The sequence below is a fragment of the Scyliorhinus torazame genome, chromosome 3 (genome assembly GCF_047496885.1).
Source record: "Scyliorhinus torazame isolate Kashiwa2021f chromosome 3, sScyTor2.1, whole genome shotgun sequence".
Lineage (NCBI taxonomy): Eukaryota > Metazoa > Chordata > Chondrichthyes > Carcharhiniformes > Scyliorhinidae > Scyliorhinus > Scyliorhinus torazame.
Window position 1 is genome coordinate 149,901,019 of NC_092709.1, and position 18,435 is coordinate 149,919,453.

Sequence of the window (18,435 nt, forward strand, 5' to 3'; positions counted from 1 at the left end):
AGCATGGATAAAAGAGGGTAGACAGGAGGGACAGCACCCTAGAGTACAGGCACCACTAGATTGTTACAATTGTAGCCACATAGGACATTACGCCCGCGATTGCCGACAAAACCACCAGAACCATCAACAATACCAACAACTAAACCCCCACCTAGGAACAATGTTAGGCCCATGCATAATGTTAGCGCCCGTTCAGATGACTTAGCATTTAACTCCCTAGATTGACAGTGTTCGGACTCCCCAACTTGGGTCTGTGACACACGCTGGGACAAATGAGGCAGACCAGTAGTTACAGGCACAGTCCGGGGACATACAGTCGATTTTCTTACACAGGAGGATCCTGCATCATTTAAAACTCCTCCACCATGTTTCAACAGGACAAATGGCCCACCACAGACACCATCACCCCGAGTGGATTCACAAGCCACATGCAACAAGGATATATCACAGCTCCAGTACCCATCCAGATAGGGAACATGAGCACCAAACACCCCGTTGTTTTAGTTGACTTACCCCAAACCACAGAGCACATCTTAGGCATTGACTTTATGAGCTCCCATAACCTTTCGTTTGACCCAGTAAACAAGTGTGTCTGGCGAATGGCTAAAACAGCTAGGGCACCCGCTATGCTCACAGTAGGGGATTATGAAAACAGGATTTGCTCAGTAGGGGACAATTGGTTTAATCCGCAAACAATTAATGCAGACCAGACGATTAGAGAAGTCCTCATAAATCACAAAGCTTCGTTCGCACAGCACAAACACGATTGTGGGAAGATCCCAGATACAGTGAAGATTTTAGGTCCCGATGCAAAGCCGCAAAAGCAATACGGTTTCCCACAGCAAGCCAAGGGTGAGATTTTGAAGGTTATTAACAGTTTGTTAGATCAAGGAGTTATTCAACCTGTAACTTCCACAAATAATGCCCCAATTTGGCCCGTAAAGAAGCCCGATGTTTCATGGCGACTAACAATCGACTACCGAGAACTTAATAAGGTAACCCCTTTAGCAGCCCCCATTGTTGCAACGAGTCCCGTGACCATGCTCAAACAGGGAGTACAGGCAAATATTTCACAGTGCTGGACATCAGCAATGGCTTTTGGTCCATCCCGTTAGACAGGGCCTGCCAGTATAAATTCACATTTACACGTTTCAAAGGCAGCAGTTCACGTGGACATGCCTCCCACAAGGATTCCATAACTCCCCCTCCATTTTCCACCAACAATTGGCCAACGGACTTTCTAAATTTTCCCGACCCGAATGCCTAATACAATATGTAAACGATCTGCTCCTTCAGACGGACATAAAAGAGGAACACGTAGAGCTCTATCTGAATTACTAGGCCTACTGCAATCAATCGAATGGATAGTAAACCCCAAAAAGGCCCAGATTCTAAAGGAAAAGGTTCTTTATTTAGGCACCATCATCACCCATGGGAAGAGAGAAATTGAACAAAAACGGATCGAGTCCATCATTAAATTGCCCCTGCCCCGAAATGTCACTGCACTCCGGTCATTCCTACGTTTGATAGGATATTGCAGAAATTATACAGATGGTTTTGCCACCAAAGCAGCCCCACTCTCAGCTCCTCAAAAAGAACACTCCATGGGAATGGCTTCCACAGCACACAGACGCCATTGACGATTTAAAATGCACCCTAGGCACAAGTTCCAGACCCAGACTTGCCCTATGCCACAGAAGTAGCAACCACAGACCGAACCCTGTCAGCAGTGCTCCTGCAAGAACGACATGATCACTTAGGACCCCTAGACTATGCCTCAAGAGTATTAGACCCCGTAGAGCAAGGATTCTCAGCCTGCAAACAGCACTTGCTTGCAGTCTTTTGGGGAGTACAGTACTTTGCGTAAATCACAGGCCTCAACCCAGTCACGGTCTTGACCGAGCATACCCCCACTCAACTATTATTAGACGGTAGATAAAAGGACGGTTCAGCCAGCCAAATCAGAGCAGCTTGCTGGACACTACTGTTACAAGGCAGGGACATTACAGTAAAACGCAACAAAACCCACACATATCTGGCCGATAATCTCCAATATGCAGTGACCCCACATGAGTGCCAGATCATAGCAGTCCAACACCACACAGGACCCTTTATCCCAAAGTCACTACACCCACGAGCAGGCAGTAAGACACAGCATTCCCAAACCACAGGGGATACTTTAAAAATGTATGTAGACGGTTCTTCCACAATCGAAAATGGAGTTAGAATTACTGGTTGCGGAATTTACGTGGAAGACGCACAGGGTCGCCCACTAGAAGAGATCTCTTTAAAATTGCCCGGCCACCTAGGTTCACAAGCAGCAGAACTTGCAGCCATAGCCTATATAATTCTGCACCCCGACTCTTTTCCAACTCCCGCAGACATACACTCGGATAGCCTGTATGTGTGCAACAGTTTAACAGAATTTCTGCCCCTGTGGGAATCTCGAGGTTTTGTTTCAGCCGATGGAAAACCCCTACCCTCTACCCCGTTGTTAAAGCACATTCTCAAGGCAGCCTCAGACCGCACGTACTGTATAATTAAAGTAAGAAGCCATCATCGTTCCTCCCCACCCGGTAATGTAAAGGCAGACGCCTTAGCCAAAGCAGGATCACGCATGGTCACTTCTGGCAGCCACCCGAAAGCGAACCGATACACTCAGTCCAGGTTTCCCAGACCAATATTGAGGATCTATCTCAAGCCCAAAAAGCAGACAACATCCTCAAACAGGTTTTAGACAGCACCTTCCCAGCCCCCTATGATAAATGGAAGGATGCACTGACTGTACGGGACGACATAGTTTTAAAAAGCTGAATTTATGTGGTCCCTACCCAGGACAAAAAACAACTCATTTACCAATTTCATGACGGACACGGACATCAGGGGATAGACAATACCATTGCCCATTTAAGACCGTTGTGTTGGTGGCCCGATTTAAAAAGCGATGTAACCCATTATGTTGAGAATTGCCTTATCTGTGCTCAGAAAAATCCCGAACGTTACTCAAAGAAAGGACAATTACATCACACCCTGTGAATGGCCCTTGGACAAATTTGCAAATCGATTACATTGGCCCCCTTCCCCCTTGCAGAAATGGTTTCAAGTACATGTTGGTTGTAATCGACACCTTTACTAAATGGATAGAAGCATTTCCCTCATGGACAAACACAGCAAAGGCCACTGCTAAGACTTTGACCCAACAGATATTCACACTCTGGGGTCTGCCCTGCAGCATTGAGTCAGACCAAGGTTCCCACTTCACCGGCAGAGTCATGCAAAATGTTTTAACAATTTTTGGGATCAGGTAGAAATTCCATATAACATATCACCCCCAATCCAATGGCATTGTCGAGGGAATGAATCAAACTTTTAAAGCGACCATTAGGAAGATGGTGCAACAGAACAATACCACGTGGGACACAGTCCTCCCATTTGCTTTCATGTTTATTCGGAATACCGTTTCCAGTTCCACAGGTTTCACCCCCCACACTCTCATGACCGGACAGCCCATGAAGGGTATTGAATATTTATTAGGCCTCGATCTGGCAAGCCCCAAAGTAACCACCCTCACCCACGAAAAAGCAGTCCAACAGATTATAGATAACATTAAAGCGGCACAACTTGCTGCAGCTGTCCGATTAGGCGCTAGAAGGAAGCAGAGTAAAGCCTGCTTTGATAAAACCGTCCACCCCGTAGAGTCGGTCAGCAAGTAATGGTTTCACTTTATAACCCTAGTTATTTCCTCTCCCCCAAATTTGCAGGACCCTACTCCATTTCAGACAAAGTGAGCCCCTCCGTGTACAAGATAACATACCCCAATGGTAAAATTGGTTGGTTCCACATCAACCAACTCAAAGGCTACGGATCACAATGTAGCCTCTCTCGCCACACCTCTCTGGCAATAGGAGACGATTACGCCCCGCCCATCGACAATCTAGTCTGACCCCTATGCCAACCCTCCCCCAGCCATGCCAGCATTTATCCCTTGTCTACGCCCACAGATCCGAACTTGTCTCCGCCCACAGGTACAGACTTTCACCTTGCACTTGACTCCGATGACAGCGAGAGCCTCCCGGATTTGATTACTATCCCTGAACACTAGCGCGATCTCTCTGCCACCAGTCACACCAGCCCCCGGAACCACGACTTAGATATCTTTGACCCCTTATATGCCTTCCCCCAGCCACTGCCACATCCACCGCCCGACCGCAGTAACTTGCCTTCCACTCCCACCGCTCCTGCGCCTCACAACCAACAAGCCCCTCTATGGCACCGCGACAACTCTTGCAGACTGGTAAGGCACGATGATTCGGATCATCTGACGGCCCACGCGGCCAAGGCACAGAAACGCAGTCACGAGTCTGGCAACCGGGAGATGGTGATGATTAAGATACTGAGTCTCGTTTCAGTAACGCTTTTACAACATTGTTTGCTCCAGAACCCTGAGGTGTCCAGATGATTAGAAAGAGACACCGCCTAAATATTAAGGTGTCCAAAGTTCTGGCGGAGCCTGCCCGCCTTTTTCCTCCTTCTTCTTCCACTCCATGGTTTTAATTCATGTCGCCCGACACAAATTACTCTTCTGATTCGAGGGTAAGATGCCCAATGTCAGTTAAAGGCACACATTTGTTGGGAAACAGATCACTGTTCTCCCAGTCTTTATGACAGGTTTCCACACGACTACAAACTCTTCCCGTTCACCCAGGTCACCCAGGTAGGGAATCACGGCACTGATCCCCGCCCTACCTGAGGACCCCAAATTCATATGGTCAGTTAAGCTTGGGTAGTGAAGTAACGGTATGATCCCCGCCCTACCCGGGGATTCCACCCATTCTTCTCCTGCAGCGGCCCACACGAACCTCATGTTCCCTTCACTGCATATGCTCTGGAATGGTTCTCTATACTCTGCATTGCCTTTGGCAGGCCTTAGTTTCACCTTCTCTACTCTCTCTTTGGGTGTGGTATAAAGAATGTATTTTGCCACGTTCCGTACGCTCACCCCTTCTTTCCTTTACCTCCCGCGGGCCCCCTGGTTGTTCCCCACATGCTATTTACACATATGACACAATTGGTTGCTGATCACTGCTGCTATACATGCTGCTGAGAACTACCTCTGAGCGCTGGGACGAAAATCTATTAAACTGGCTGCCCTGAAATTCATAAGCCTCAACTACCATTGGTTGCAAGTAAAGAAAGACTGGTCAAAGAAATTGTCTGACCACTCCCCGCATCGACCACAAGCTGCAAGAGTCTCTGTACTTTAAAAATTTGCATTTCTTGCCTTTCCAAAATGGTATTTCAAAAAAAAAATGAGGGAGTCACACATGATGACAATCATAATGGGTAATTGGAGTAAGGAGGGAAAGACTAATAAACCGAGATATTAACCAAAGATAATAACAGATACTATGCTTGCACCCCCAGGATTACATGGAAAACAGAAGACACAGGATGAAGCAAGGACTGCTGACATGCGTTTGGATCATCGCTGGACTTCTGCAACTGCGCGCGCAATGGACTTTTGTTACAAACCCCACACCAGCCCCGAACACTACCACACAACAGACCACCACAGCCCGAACACTACACCACACACAAAGACAGATATCGAAACCCCCACCTTGTGCGAAAACATTATCAAATGAACCCCCTTTCATACATAGTAGAGGGTAATTGCAATAATCTACAATGTCATTCAGACACTCCGACTCTGTAAATGCCGAGTAAAAGCCTCCCGCTCCCCGATATACACAGTCCGAGCCCCCTTCTTTGGAATTCAACAAAATGAACTCATGTAACAATTGCGCCACTCCCCTTACTCAGAAAGCACAACTGCCAAGGTCAATGACCGCTAAGGACCCATCCAACTACCAAGGCACCCGCCCCTTTATTGGCCGAAATCGAAGAGAGTGATCAGAGCCCTGTCGACCTATTGGGTTCAAGATTGAGGACCGCCCCAAAGAGCGCGAAATCCCAGAGGGATAAAAGAGAGAGCAGCCATGTGTTCTGTTTCTCTTGGATCCGGCCTGTGCCACCCAATTGCAGCAGGAACAGCCAGCTAAGTTCAAGACCAACGATCGCTACCTGCCGGATGAGCCCAGCAGAGACAGAGCCACTTTCTTCGAACCAGCCAAGTGAAATCCAGATAAAGGCCTTTATCCATTTGCACAATTCCGGTCGCCTTGAAGTAAAGTTTACGGTATTGTAGCTGATAGGTGTAGTTTAACTCGTATTAGGTATTGTGTTTGCATGTTGAGATAACTCTTGTGTATGCAAATAAGCCATCTTTTGAGCTAACTAACTGGTTGTGTGATCATTTGATCGACATAAGGGAAAGGCTTGTGGTTCACCGAGATAAATAAATAGAGCAACAATAATACCCAAGTTCTCCATCCTTTGATGGTCCCCAGGCCCTCCTGCAAGACGTTTAATAATTTTGGCAAGGTTCCCTGCGGTCTGTGCGGGTACATGCGGCAGACCCGCTGCCAGTCATTATGGAGGTGTTGTAACCAGTAAGCTTGGTCCGTCCCCGCATACCACGACCAATGGCAGTCTGGCCAACTGCTGCCCGTATGTGACTAGGGCCATCGAGGTACAAGCAATGGCCAAGGGCTCTCCTGTATATATCGCCAGCCGGGTGTCTGTGTCCTGTAGAACCAATGTCTGGACTCTTGGCCGGATCTGGTAAAGCATTCTAAGGTTGACCACAGAGACTGATGCTCTGGTATCCAACTCCATTCGTATGGGGTGTCGTTTCACCTGGAGCGTAACATGGATTGGGTTTATTTGCAGTGCTGCTATGCAGTGCACTTGCTAGCATGAGTTGTCTTCTTCATTCAACTAGCATGCCCAGTGGCGGGGAAGATGGTCTCTGTGGGCTACCCTTGTTAAAGGTGCAGCCCTGCCCCGTTGCCGGGGAAGTTCGGACTCGGTGGAGGTCACCAAATGGTCCACACCCCATGACATCCGTGGGGTCTGTAACAGAAACTCCTCCAACACCTACAGAAATAGCCTCGGTAGCTGCCACCAGGGACACCCCGTCCCTCCTTCACAACTTATCTTGCTGCAGCAACCATCATTCTACGGAATAGCAGTAAAATATAAATAATTACTTGATTTTGTGATTTCAAACATTTTTTTAAAAAGTAGGTTCAAATGAATGTGAGCAGGACTCTTTCTCCTCTCTCCCTCACAAGCTGACTCAGCAATGAGAGAGATGTGGCAAGACCCCAAAGACATCTGGTGAATTCTTCTTTTCTAATACGGCAACCTCAGTACGAATCTTGAGCATGTCCAGGTGGGCCCTCTCTTAGGCCTCCCAACCACCTTCCCCCAATCTTCCTTACAGTGTGAGTTAAGAGGGCATCCACTATTGCTACGCTAATTAAACATTGTTCACCTGACTCTGCCTACTTTGGTGGGGCCACATCGAGGACAATCTGCCCTAAGTGTTGGGGCACAACCTGGAGAAATGCAGAACAAGTTTTCTTCTTGGAATCTACCGCTGTGCAGCAGAACTGAGTTTAAGATTTTGAGCCAAATGAAACAATAATGAGCAGAAACTGTTTTCCAATTTGTGCCGACAGTTTGTTCAGTACAAAGTTGTTTTAGCAGAAGAAACTGTGACGAACATGATGTGATAAAAATATGTAATGTATCATCATTACCAGGGAGAGCTCATGAAAATCTCCTTTAAGCCATTGAGCAGATGATTCACAAGAATAATACAGGGAGCTAGGTCAGCCTGCATGTGCACTCCCCAGTGGGCCTCAGGCTGCAAGAGGCACTGCAACCACTGCCCCCATACCTGTGCAACTGAATGTAATTTTCTCCTTTCCTGCAGTCAGCAGAAACTCCAGACTCCTTCAACATTTTACCACAATACTTTCATCAACTTTATTGGAGCACCAGTAGACTAATACAGCTGCTCTTTAAATCAGTCTTTTTCAAACTTTTTTTCCAGGGACCCATTTTTTTCCAAATGACCGACATTTGGAACCCATGCTGGCCGACCTTCGCGACACACGCCATTACTGTGAAAGGGGAACCTGCTTGGTCCTCATAATTTCACTCCAATCAGATTCACAGTAGGACAAGGCAATGTGTATATCAGGTGCAAACTTCAGCCAGATCCTTTGTTCCGTCTTCATCTTTGTGATAGTGGAAAATCTAACCTCGCACATGTATGTCGCTGTGAAGGAAAAACAGCAACAAAATGCTTGTTTTACTCACCCTGGATACTCCTGGGAGATTCTACTTCAGAATACTGAGAGCCTGGGCAACACGGTAGCATAGTGGTTAGCACAATTGCTTCACAGCTCCAGGGTCGCAGGTTCGATCCACTGCTTGGGTCACTGCCTGTGCGGAGTCTGCACGTTTTCCCCGTGTGTGCGTGGGTTTCCTCCAGGTGCTCCGGTTTCCTCCCACAGTCCAAAGATGTGCAGGTTAGGTGGATTGGCCATGCTAAATCGCCCTTTGTGTCCAAAATTGCCCTTAGTGTTGGGTGGGGTTACTGGGTTATGGGGATAGAGTGGGTGTGTGGGCTTGGGTAGGGTGCTCTTTCCAAGAGCTGGTGCAGACTCGATGGGCCAAATGGCCTCCTTCTGCACTGTAAATTCTGTGATTCTATGATTCTCATGAGCTCTTGAAATGTTTTTAATGTGCTATCAATGGTCAGGTACAGCAGCGTAGTCTTTTCATTTGGAGTCAGCTGTAAGTTAATAACTGACTCTGGGGTCTCAACCTCAAAAGGGTTTTTTCACACACCACCTCTCTTTCAAAATCTGAAACTTCACCCCTCATTTGTCAATACTTCCCTGCATATAACACATTGGCTTTGCATCCTTATTTGCATTAGCACAACTGAAAAAAAACATACCTCAAGAAATCATCTTTACACTGCTTTGTTCTCAAGTAAAGTTTCTTCGCTGTAGGCTGTTAACCAGAGGTTCTGGAGCTCTGTACAGAGCTAACATTATCACTGCTATAACCTGCCCTGGACTCTCCTGGGAAGCTCTCTCCAGCAGATTTAATTGTGATAACCTGCCCAGTAGGTACACTGCCTATTTGTATCTCTGACCGTCTCTTACTTGGAATAAAACAATTCATCTTAACAGTCCTCTTGCCTTGATTGCCAGAGCTAGAAAATGTAAGACGTTCTCTTCTGTGATTTGGCAGCAAAATGAGCGTGCAGGGCGCATGGCCTGCTGACTGCTCCCGCTTCTCGCCGGAAAACTGCACGCAGCTTCATTTCCTTCAGTCGGCAGCAGCTGCAATTCTCAATAAAAATGCTGGTAGCGGCCATGGGATGCTTCTCCCATCATCTGGACCACCGTGGGAATACCGTGACCGATAGCTCCATGAACCTCCTAACACCTGACCAAGAACCATCCACTTTGAAAAACCATGCTATAAATAGTCTCAGCATAGGGCCAACTGGTTTCCTAATGCTGTTGTTTTAGGTGGGATTAAGGGGTTGCCTGCACATTCGTCGATCATCTTGGTATGCGAGCATGGCACCATCCCATTGATGTCAGCGAAGTCATGATAACGCACATTCTGTGACTTCAATCACATGCAGGGGATGCACCTAGCTGCCCCACTCCAGTTACCTCACGCCCCAGGGGCTGTGGGAAGTGAAGAGTGGCGCATCTTGTACTTCAACTCTGCAGGTAAGCCTGCTTAATGTCACTAAATGTGTCTGAGTGAATTATTCGCACTCCCATTATGTGAATACTTGTTGGTGTTCTTGTTAACATCATTATCATTGTTGTCATTGCTGACAGCTAGTCAGGGGTATGATTGGAATTTAGCTATTAATCTCTCTTGTCCCTTTAAGATCCTTGCTCACTAATCATGCTAGGTCAATTCATAGCACATTTGTAACTGCTGATGAATTGAGACCATGTTCTCCCGCCGGAGGTAAATTGGAACTGATTTGTGCTCTCACTGGAAACAATTCAGTATCCCTTGCCATCCAAATGTATGCATGGCGAGGAATACAAGGGATTCCCGAGGCAATCCCACTATTGGGTCGCTATTTTGAGCAGCTGGCCAGTGCCCCCACCGCATTGCAAAGCAACTCAACCACACCTCGCCCACCCCACACCCCTCCCCCACCCTGGCATTGGATTCAGCCCCCCATCCCGGAATATTCTGGATCCCCCCCAATCCCCCAAGTATGGGGCTGACCCGACCTGTCCAACCCCCAAAAGCTCTGAATAGGGGGACCTCCCCACAAAAGCCCCTAAACAGGAGGATCCCCACAAGACCCTTTGACTAGGGGGACCCCCATCCAGTGAGACCTGAGTCTCTCTGAATAGGAGTACCCCCGAGACATGCCATGAATAGGGGGACTCCCCACAGAGACCCCCTGAATAGGAGGACCCCTCAGAAAACCCCAAAGTAAAGGGACCCCCCGATACCCCCTAACTAAAGGGGACCCCCAGAGAACCCCCAGAGAAGAGACATCAACCACCTCAAAAAGTCTGAAGTGCATTCCAATAGTCCGCCTTCATGCTTGAGTGATTTTGGAGTGCTGAGCTGGAAATTGACAGCACAGCTCTCTTTGAAGTGGTTAATGTTTGTAAACATTATGACAACAGCACTTCAGAAATACTCATCCATGAAGGGTGATGAATGAAGGAAGGCTGTGTGTGTATGGAAGCTGCCAATCACAGCCCATCAAAAGAAATGATCTGAGGGGTGAATGTTACAACAGTAATTATTTTCACTGCCACTGTCTGGACTGCTCTCTAGCTCCAGATAGAGGTCTCTTTTCTGGTGGGTCTGGGGGATATTCATTTAGTTAGGGGTCTCTGAGCATCCCCTTTAGTGAGGGAGTCTCTGCAAATCCCCTTTGGTTTGGGGGTCTCTGAGCATCCACTTTAGTTAAGGGGTCTCTGAGCATCCCTTTAGTTAAAGGGTCTCTGAGCATCCACTTTAATTAAGGGGTCTCTGAGCATCCCTTTAGTTAGGGGGTCTCTGGGTCCCTTTAGTTAGGAGGTCTCTGAGCATCCCCTTTAGTAAGGGGGTCTCTGAGCATCCCCTTTAGTAAGGGGGTCTCTGAGCATCCCCTTTAGTTAGGAGGTCTCTGAGCATCCCCTTTAGTTAGGGGGTCTCTGGGTCCCTTTAGTTAGGAGGTCTCTGAGCATCCCCTTTAGTTAGGGGGTCTCTGGGTCCCTTTAGTTAGAGGGTCTCTGAGCATCCCCTTTAGTTAGGAGGTCTCTGAGCATCCCCTTTAGTTAGGGGGTCTCTGGGTCCCTTTAGTTAGGAGGTCTCTGAGCATCCCCTTTAGTTAGGGGGTCTCTGGGTCCCTTTAGTTAGAGGGTCTCTGAGCATCCCCTTTAGTTAGGAGGTCTCTGAGCATCCCCTTTAGTTAGGGGGTCTCTGGGTCCCTTTAGTTAGGAGGTCTCTGAGCATCCCCTTTAGTTAGGGGGTCTCTGGGTCCCTTTAGTTAGAGGGTCTCTGAGCATCCCCTTTAGTTAGGAGGTCTCTGAGCATCCCCTTTAGTTAGGGGGTCTCTGGGTCCCTTTAGTTAGGAGGTCTCTGAGCATCCCCTTTAGTAAGGGGGTCTCTGGGTCCCTTTAGTTAGGAGGTCTCTGAGCATCCCCTTTAGTAAGGGGGTCTCTGAGCATCCCCTTTAGTAAGGGGGTCTCTGAGCATCCCCTTTAGTTAGGAGGTCTCTGAGCATCCCCTTTAGTTAGGGGGTCTCTGGGTCCCTTTAGTTAGGAGGTCTCTGAGCATCCCCTTTAGTTAGGGGGTCTCTGGGTCCCTTTAGTTAGAGGGTCTCTGAGCATCCCCTTTAGTTAGGAGGTCTCTGAGCATCCCCTTTAGTTAGGGGGTCTCTGGGTCCCTTTAGTTAGGAGGTCTCTGAGCATCCCCTTTAGTTAGGGGGTCTCTGGGTCCCTTTAGTTAGAGGGTCTCTGAGCATCCCCTTTAGTTAGGAGGTCTCTGAGCATCCCCTTTAGTTAGGGGGTCTCTGGGTCCCTTTAGTTAGGAGGTCTCTGAGCATCCCCTTTAGTTAGGGGGTCTCTGGGTCCCTTTAGTTAGGGGGTCTCTGAGCATCCCCTTTAGTTAGGAGGTCTCTGAGCATCCCCTTTAGTTAGGAGGTCTCTGAGCATCCCCTTTAGTAAGGGGGTCTCTGGGTCCCTTTAGTTAGGAGGTCTCTGAGCATCCCCTTTAGTAAGGGGGTCTCTGAGCATCCCCTTTAGTAAGGGGGTCTCTGAGCATCCCCTTTAGTTAGGGGGTCTCTGGGGTCCCTTTAGTTAGAGGGTCTCTGAGTATCCCCTTTAGTAAGAGCGTCTCTGAGCATCCCCTTTTGTTAGGAGGTCTCTGAGCATCCCCTTTAGTAAGGGGGTCTCTGAGCATCCCCTTTAGTTAGGGGGTCTCTGGGGTCCCTTTAGTTAGGGGGTCTCTGAGCATCCCCTTTAGTTAGGAGGTCTCTGAGCATCCCCTTTAGTTAGGGGGTCTCTGGGGTCCCTTTAGTTAGAGGGTCTCTGAGTATCCCCTTTAGTAAGGGGGTCTCTGAGTATCCCCTTTAGTTAGGAGGTCTCTGTGCATCCCCTTTAGTTAGGAGGTCTCTGAGCATCCCCTTTAGTTAGGGGGTCTCTGAGCATCCCCTTTAGTTAGGAGGTCTCTGAGCATCCCCTTTAGTTAGGGGGTCTCTGGGGTCCCTTTAGTTAGAGGGTCTCTGAGTATCCCCTTTAGTAAGAGCGTCTCTGAGCATCCCCTTTAGTTAGGGGGTCTCTGAGCATCCCCTTTAGTTAGGGGGTCTCTGGGGTCCCTTTAGTAAGGGGGTCTCTGAGCATCCCCTTTAGTTAGGGGGTCTCTGGGGTCCCTTTAGTTAGGAGGTCTCTGAGCATCCCCTTTAGTAAGGGGGTCTCTGAGCATCCCCTTTAGTTAGGAGGTCTCTGGGGTCCCTTTAGTTAGAGGGTCTCTGAGTATCCCCTTTAGTTAGGAGGTCTCTGAGCATCCCCTTTAGTTAGGAGGTCTCTGAGCATCCCCTTTAGTTAGGAGGTCTCTGGGGTCCCTTTAGTAAGGGGGTCTCTGAGCATCCCCTTTAGTTAGGGGGTCTCTGGGGTCCCTTTAGTTAGGGGGTCTCTGGGGTCCCTTTAGTTAGGGGGTCTCTGGGGTCCCTTTAGTTAGGGGGTCTCTGAGCATCCCCTTTAGTAAGGAGGTCTCTGAGCATCCCCTTTAGTTAGGAGGTCTCTGAGCATCCCCTTTAGTTAGGAGGTCTCTGAGCATCCCCTTTAGTTAGGAGGTCTCTGAGCATCCCCTTTAGTTAGGAGGTCTCTGAGCATCCCCTTTAGTTAGGAGGTCTCTGAGCATCCCCTTTAGTTAGGAGGTCTCTGGGGTCCCTTTAGTTAGGAGGTCTCTGAGCATCCCCTTTAGTTAGGGGGTCTCTGGGGTCCCTTTAGTTAGAGGGTCTCTGAGCATCCCCTTTAGTTAGGAGGTCTCTGTGCATCCCCTTTAGTAAGGGGGTCTCTGAGCATCCCCTTTAGTTAGGAGGTCTCTGAGCATCCCCTTTAGTTAGGAGGTCTCTGAGCATCCCCTTTAGTTAGGAGGTCTCTGAGCATCCCCTTTAGTTAGGGGGTCTCTGGGGTCCCTTTAGTTAGGGGGTCTCTGAGCATCCCCTTTAGTTAGGGGGTCTCTGGGGTCCCTTTAGTAAGAGCGTCTCTGAGCATCCCCTTTAGTTAGGAGGTCTCTGTGCATCCCCTTTAGTAAGGGGGTCTCTGAGCATCCCCTTTAGTTAGGAGGTCTCTGGGGTCCCCTTAGTTAGGGGGTCTCTGAGCATCCCCTTTAGTTAGGGGGTCTCTGGGGTCCCTTTAGTAAGGGGGTCTCTGAGCATCCCCTTTAGTTAGGGGGTCTCTGGGGTCCCTTTAGTTAGGAGGTCTCTGAGCATCCCCTTTAGTTAGGGGGTCTCTGGGGTCCCTTTAGTAAGGGGGTCTCTGAGCATCCCCTTTAGTTAAGGGGTCTCTGAGTATCCCCTTTAGTAAGAGCGTCTCTGAGCATCCCCTTTAGTTAGGAGGTCTCTGTGCATCCCCTTTAGTAAGGGGGTCTCTGAGCATCCCCTTTAGTTAGGAGGTCTCTGGGGTCCCCTTAGTTAGGGGGTCTCTGAGCATCCCCTTTAGTTAGGGGGTCTCTGGGGTCCCTTTAGTAAGGGGGTCTCTGAGCATCCCCTTTAGTTAGGGGGTCTCTGGGGTCCCTTTAGTTAGGAGGTCTCTGAGCATCCCCTTTAGTTAGGGGGTCTCTGGGGTCCCTTTAGTAAGGGGGTCTCTGAGCATCCCCTTTAGTTAGGGGGTCTCTGGGGTCCCTTTAGTTAAGTGGTCTCTGAGCATCCCCTTTAGTTAGAGGGTCTCTGATCATCCCTTTAATTAGGGGGTCTCTGGGGTCCCTTTAGTCAGGGGGTCTCTGAGCATCCCCTTTAGTTAGGGGGTCTCTGAGCATCCCTTTAGTTAAGGGGTCTCGGAGCATCCCCTTAAGTAAGGGGGCTTCTGGGGTCCCTTTAGTTAGGCGGTCTCAGACGTTTCCCTTATTCAGGGCATCTCGGAGAGTCCCCTATTCAGAGGGTCTCTGGGGAAGTCCCCCAATCCGGAGCCTCAGGTGATGTCTACTGCTTTAGGGGGTCTTGCAGGGAGGGCAGTGGGTGGGGTTCTGGTGGGGAGGAGTGGGCAGGTTGCGCATTGTGGGGGGGAGAGTGGCCCTCGGGTGGAACTTGGGGGCAACTCCTTTAAGGGGTTACACCCTTGGCTCACGGTGAGGTCACCACGTTAGGCACACGTTTGGTAATACTTGTTTTGAATCCCGCCCACATGATTCCCGGCCCAGAGGACTAGAGAATCACGCGGGCCCAGAGACTCTGGTACCGGCCCCGCTAAGTGGATGCAAATGAGTCATTCGGACTCATTTGCATCCATTAGCACCCTCCTGCTGGCGCACGGGCGCAAACACTAATCGTGCTGCCAGCGGGGGGGGGCAACATGTCAGTCGGTTCGGCGCCAGGGGTGAACCTAGCTTTCAGCCAGACGGCTGATCTCCGCCCGACTGCGATCCATTGGCTGGATTGTCCGTTTTTGGGACTATGTCCCAACGCCGTCGTAAGAACTGTGGAAAAACTGGCGTGAAAGGGCCACATATACCTGGCCCTGCAGGGGGCTAGCATGGACCCAGCGTAAAACCAGCAGCTTTTGCTGCAGATACGGGCCCCTGCACTTCCGGGTCAGAGTCCGCACATGTGCATGGCGGTGGCCTCCAGCGGCCGCACCGTGTCCCATGGCGGTCTCAGACTCCGGAACTGGACATTAAAAATAGACCCACTGATCGGCCACGCGCCAACCCGAACCACCTGCCCAAACATTGCCGGGCCGCATATAAGCCCCCCCCCCCCCCCCCCCCCCCCCCCGCCTTCCGATCAGCCCGCCTCGTTATTTTCGCTGTCACTGTCTGGACTGCTCTCTAGCTCCAGATAGAGGTCTCTTTTTTGGTGGGTTTGGGGGCGGCCGTGCACTGAGTCCACAGCTGCTACGCTAGTTTCACGACCGGTAGGAACACATTAGATCCACGCCTGCTGGACTTCAGCTGGTAGGGGCGAGAGCAGCGAGACGGCCCTCCAGCAATGGCTGCAGGTAGGTGGTTTGCGGCACGCCGAGCACACGCTTTTTGGGGCCCGCAGAATCGGGGAACCGGCCACGATTTCGGAGTCGGGGTGCTGAGAATCCACCCCCATGTTGCCGGCATTGTGATGCGGAGAATCCAGGCCTTTGTTTACATGTGTCACGCAACATCCATTTGTGAGGCCTGGTTTGTGGTTTCTGAGTTTGATAGATGCACATTATTCACAAAATCCATCTAGTCCAGTACATCTCCATGGCCTTTTCCCAACGAGTCAGAGGTGACACTCTGGTGTCTCGGGTGGAAGTGAGTGCGGGCTGCACAACTCCAATGAGGGAATGCTTTTTGTGAGGTCTCCGAGGGACAATGAGATATCTAAACAGCAGCTTCCCTGTCACCTAGGTCACTAAAACTATTTGTTTCCCTCACATTACAGTTATAGAATTAAATAAATACGGTTCTGAATATTTTCAGGACTTCTGCCTCTGTACTACTGTAATTTTGTTGGGGGCTTGGCGGAAACTCTATTTATAAACTTCAACTGGGCCTCAAGTGTACATACTGACAGAGTTCTGGTAGCGCAGCAACCTCAATTCAAAGGAATTAAAGGGCTTTTAAAATCTCTTTTCCTTTGCAGTCCAAAACAGATAAATTATAGTCCTTCGCTCCTTGCAATTATGCTGTGATTGCGTCCTTGGACACCACTGATTGTTTAACACAAAAGAGCCATCCTGCAGGTTGGGTGAAAGGATTTCAGATTCTTTGTCCTTTTTCAGCTCAATTCAGGCCTCACGCACCCACCCCCTCCACCCAAACTCCACACATAGCTTCACCCAGTACCTCTTCAAAAAGATGGACACGTTTGTTGCTTCGATAGGAGCATGGGTTGCCACCCCAAATGTTGTAATGACCCATTCTCCTGGTACTGGAGGCAGGATAAAACATAGAACATAGAACGTACAGTGCAGAAGGAGGCCATTCGGCCCATCGAGTCTGCACCGACCCAGTTAAGCCCTCACTTCCACCCTATCCCCGTATCTCCGAAGTGCTTCGAGAGGTTGGTCATGAAGTACATCAACTCCATACTCCCAGAATGCCGAGATCCACTGCAATTCGCATACCGCCACAACCACTCCACAGCAGACGTCATCTCCCTGGCCCTACACTCATCCCTGGAGCATCTCGACAACAAGAACTCCTACGTCAGACTCCTATTCATTGACTACAGCTCTGCCTGCAACCCCAAAAACCCAGCTAAGCTAAATCAAAGCTCCAAAACCTAGGACTTGGCTCCTCAGTCTGCAACTTGATCCTGTACATTCTGACCCATAGACCTACAAAACAAAGAAACAAAGAAACAAAGAAAAGTACAGCACAGGAACAGGCCCTTCGGCCCTCCAAGCCCGTGCTGACCATGCTGCCTGACTAAACTACAATCTTCTACACTTCCTGGGTCTGTATCCCTCTATTCTTATCCTATTCATGTATTTGTCAAGATGCCCCTTAAATGTCATTATTGTCCCTTATGTGTTGGGTATGCCGGGTCTGCGAGGACTGCATTTACTGCAGCAGTGAGAGAGACAGGCTTCCAACACTTGAAGAAATGCAACTCGATTTTATTGAACTCGAAACGATCATACATACTTTAACTGTGGGTTGACATTATGCTGACTTGACTGGAGACCTGAGGCTAACCTGACCAGACTATCTTACTACCACATGGTGTGTGTTCTAGTTGCTGCTCACGGGCTCTGACTGTCTCAGAGGCTGGATCCCAAGAGAGCGGGAAAACTAGTGCCCTCTGGCTTTATAGTGGATGTGTCCTGTCTGGTGATTGGCTGCTGTGTTCCGTGTGTTCACTGGTCATCATGTGTGTCAATCACTGCCTGTCTGTGCACCATCATATACCTGTGTGTATATTATGACAGTCCCTGCTTCCACCACGTCCTCCGGCAGCGAGTTCCAGGCACCCACTACCCTCTGTGTAAAACATTTGCCTCGTACATCTCCTCCAAACTTTTCCCCTTGCACCTTAAAACTATGCCCCCTAGTAATTGACACCTCTACCCTGGGAAAAAGCCTCTGACTATCCACTCTGTCTAGGCCCCTCATAATTTTGTAGACCTCTATCAGGTCGCCCCTCAACCTCTGTCATTCCAGTGAGAACAAACCGAGTTTATTCCACCGCTCTTTACAGTTAATGCCCTCCATACCAGGCAACATCCTGGTGAATCTCTTCTGCACCCTCTCTAAAGCCTCCACATCCTTCTGGTAGTGTGGCGACCAGAAATTACAGAATTGAACACTATACTCCAAGTGTGGCCTAACTAAGGTTCTATACAGCTGCAACATGACTTGCCAATTCTTATACTCAATGCCCCAGCCAATGAAGGCAAGCATGCCGTATGCCTTCTTGACTACCTTCTCCATCTGTGTTGCCCCTTTCAGTGACCTGTGGGCCTGTACACCTAGATCTCTCTGCCTGTCAATACTCTTGACGGTTCTACAATTAACTGTATATTCCCTACCTGCATTAGACCTTCCAAAATGCATTACCTCACATTTGTCCGGATTAAACTCCATTTGCCATCTTTCCGCCCACGTTTCCAAATGATCTAAATCCTGCTGTATCCTCTGACAGTCCTCATCACTATCCGCAATTCCGCCAACCTTTGTGTCGTCTGCAAACTTACTAATCAGACTAGTTACATTTTCCTCCAAATCATTTACATATACTACGAATAGCAAAGGTCCCAGCACTGATCCCTGCGGAACACCACTAGTCACAGCCCTCCAATCAGAAAAGCACACTTCCATTGCTAC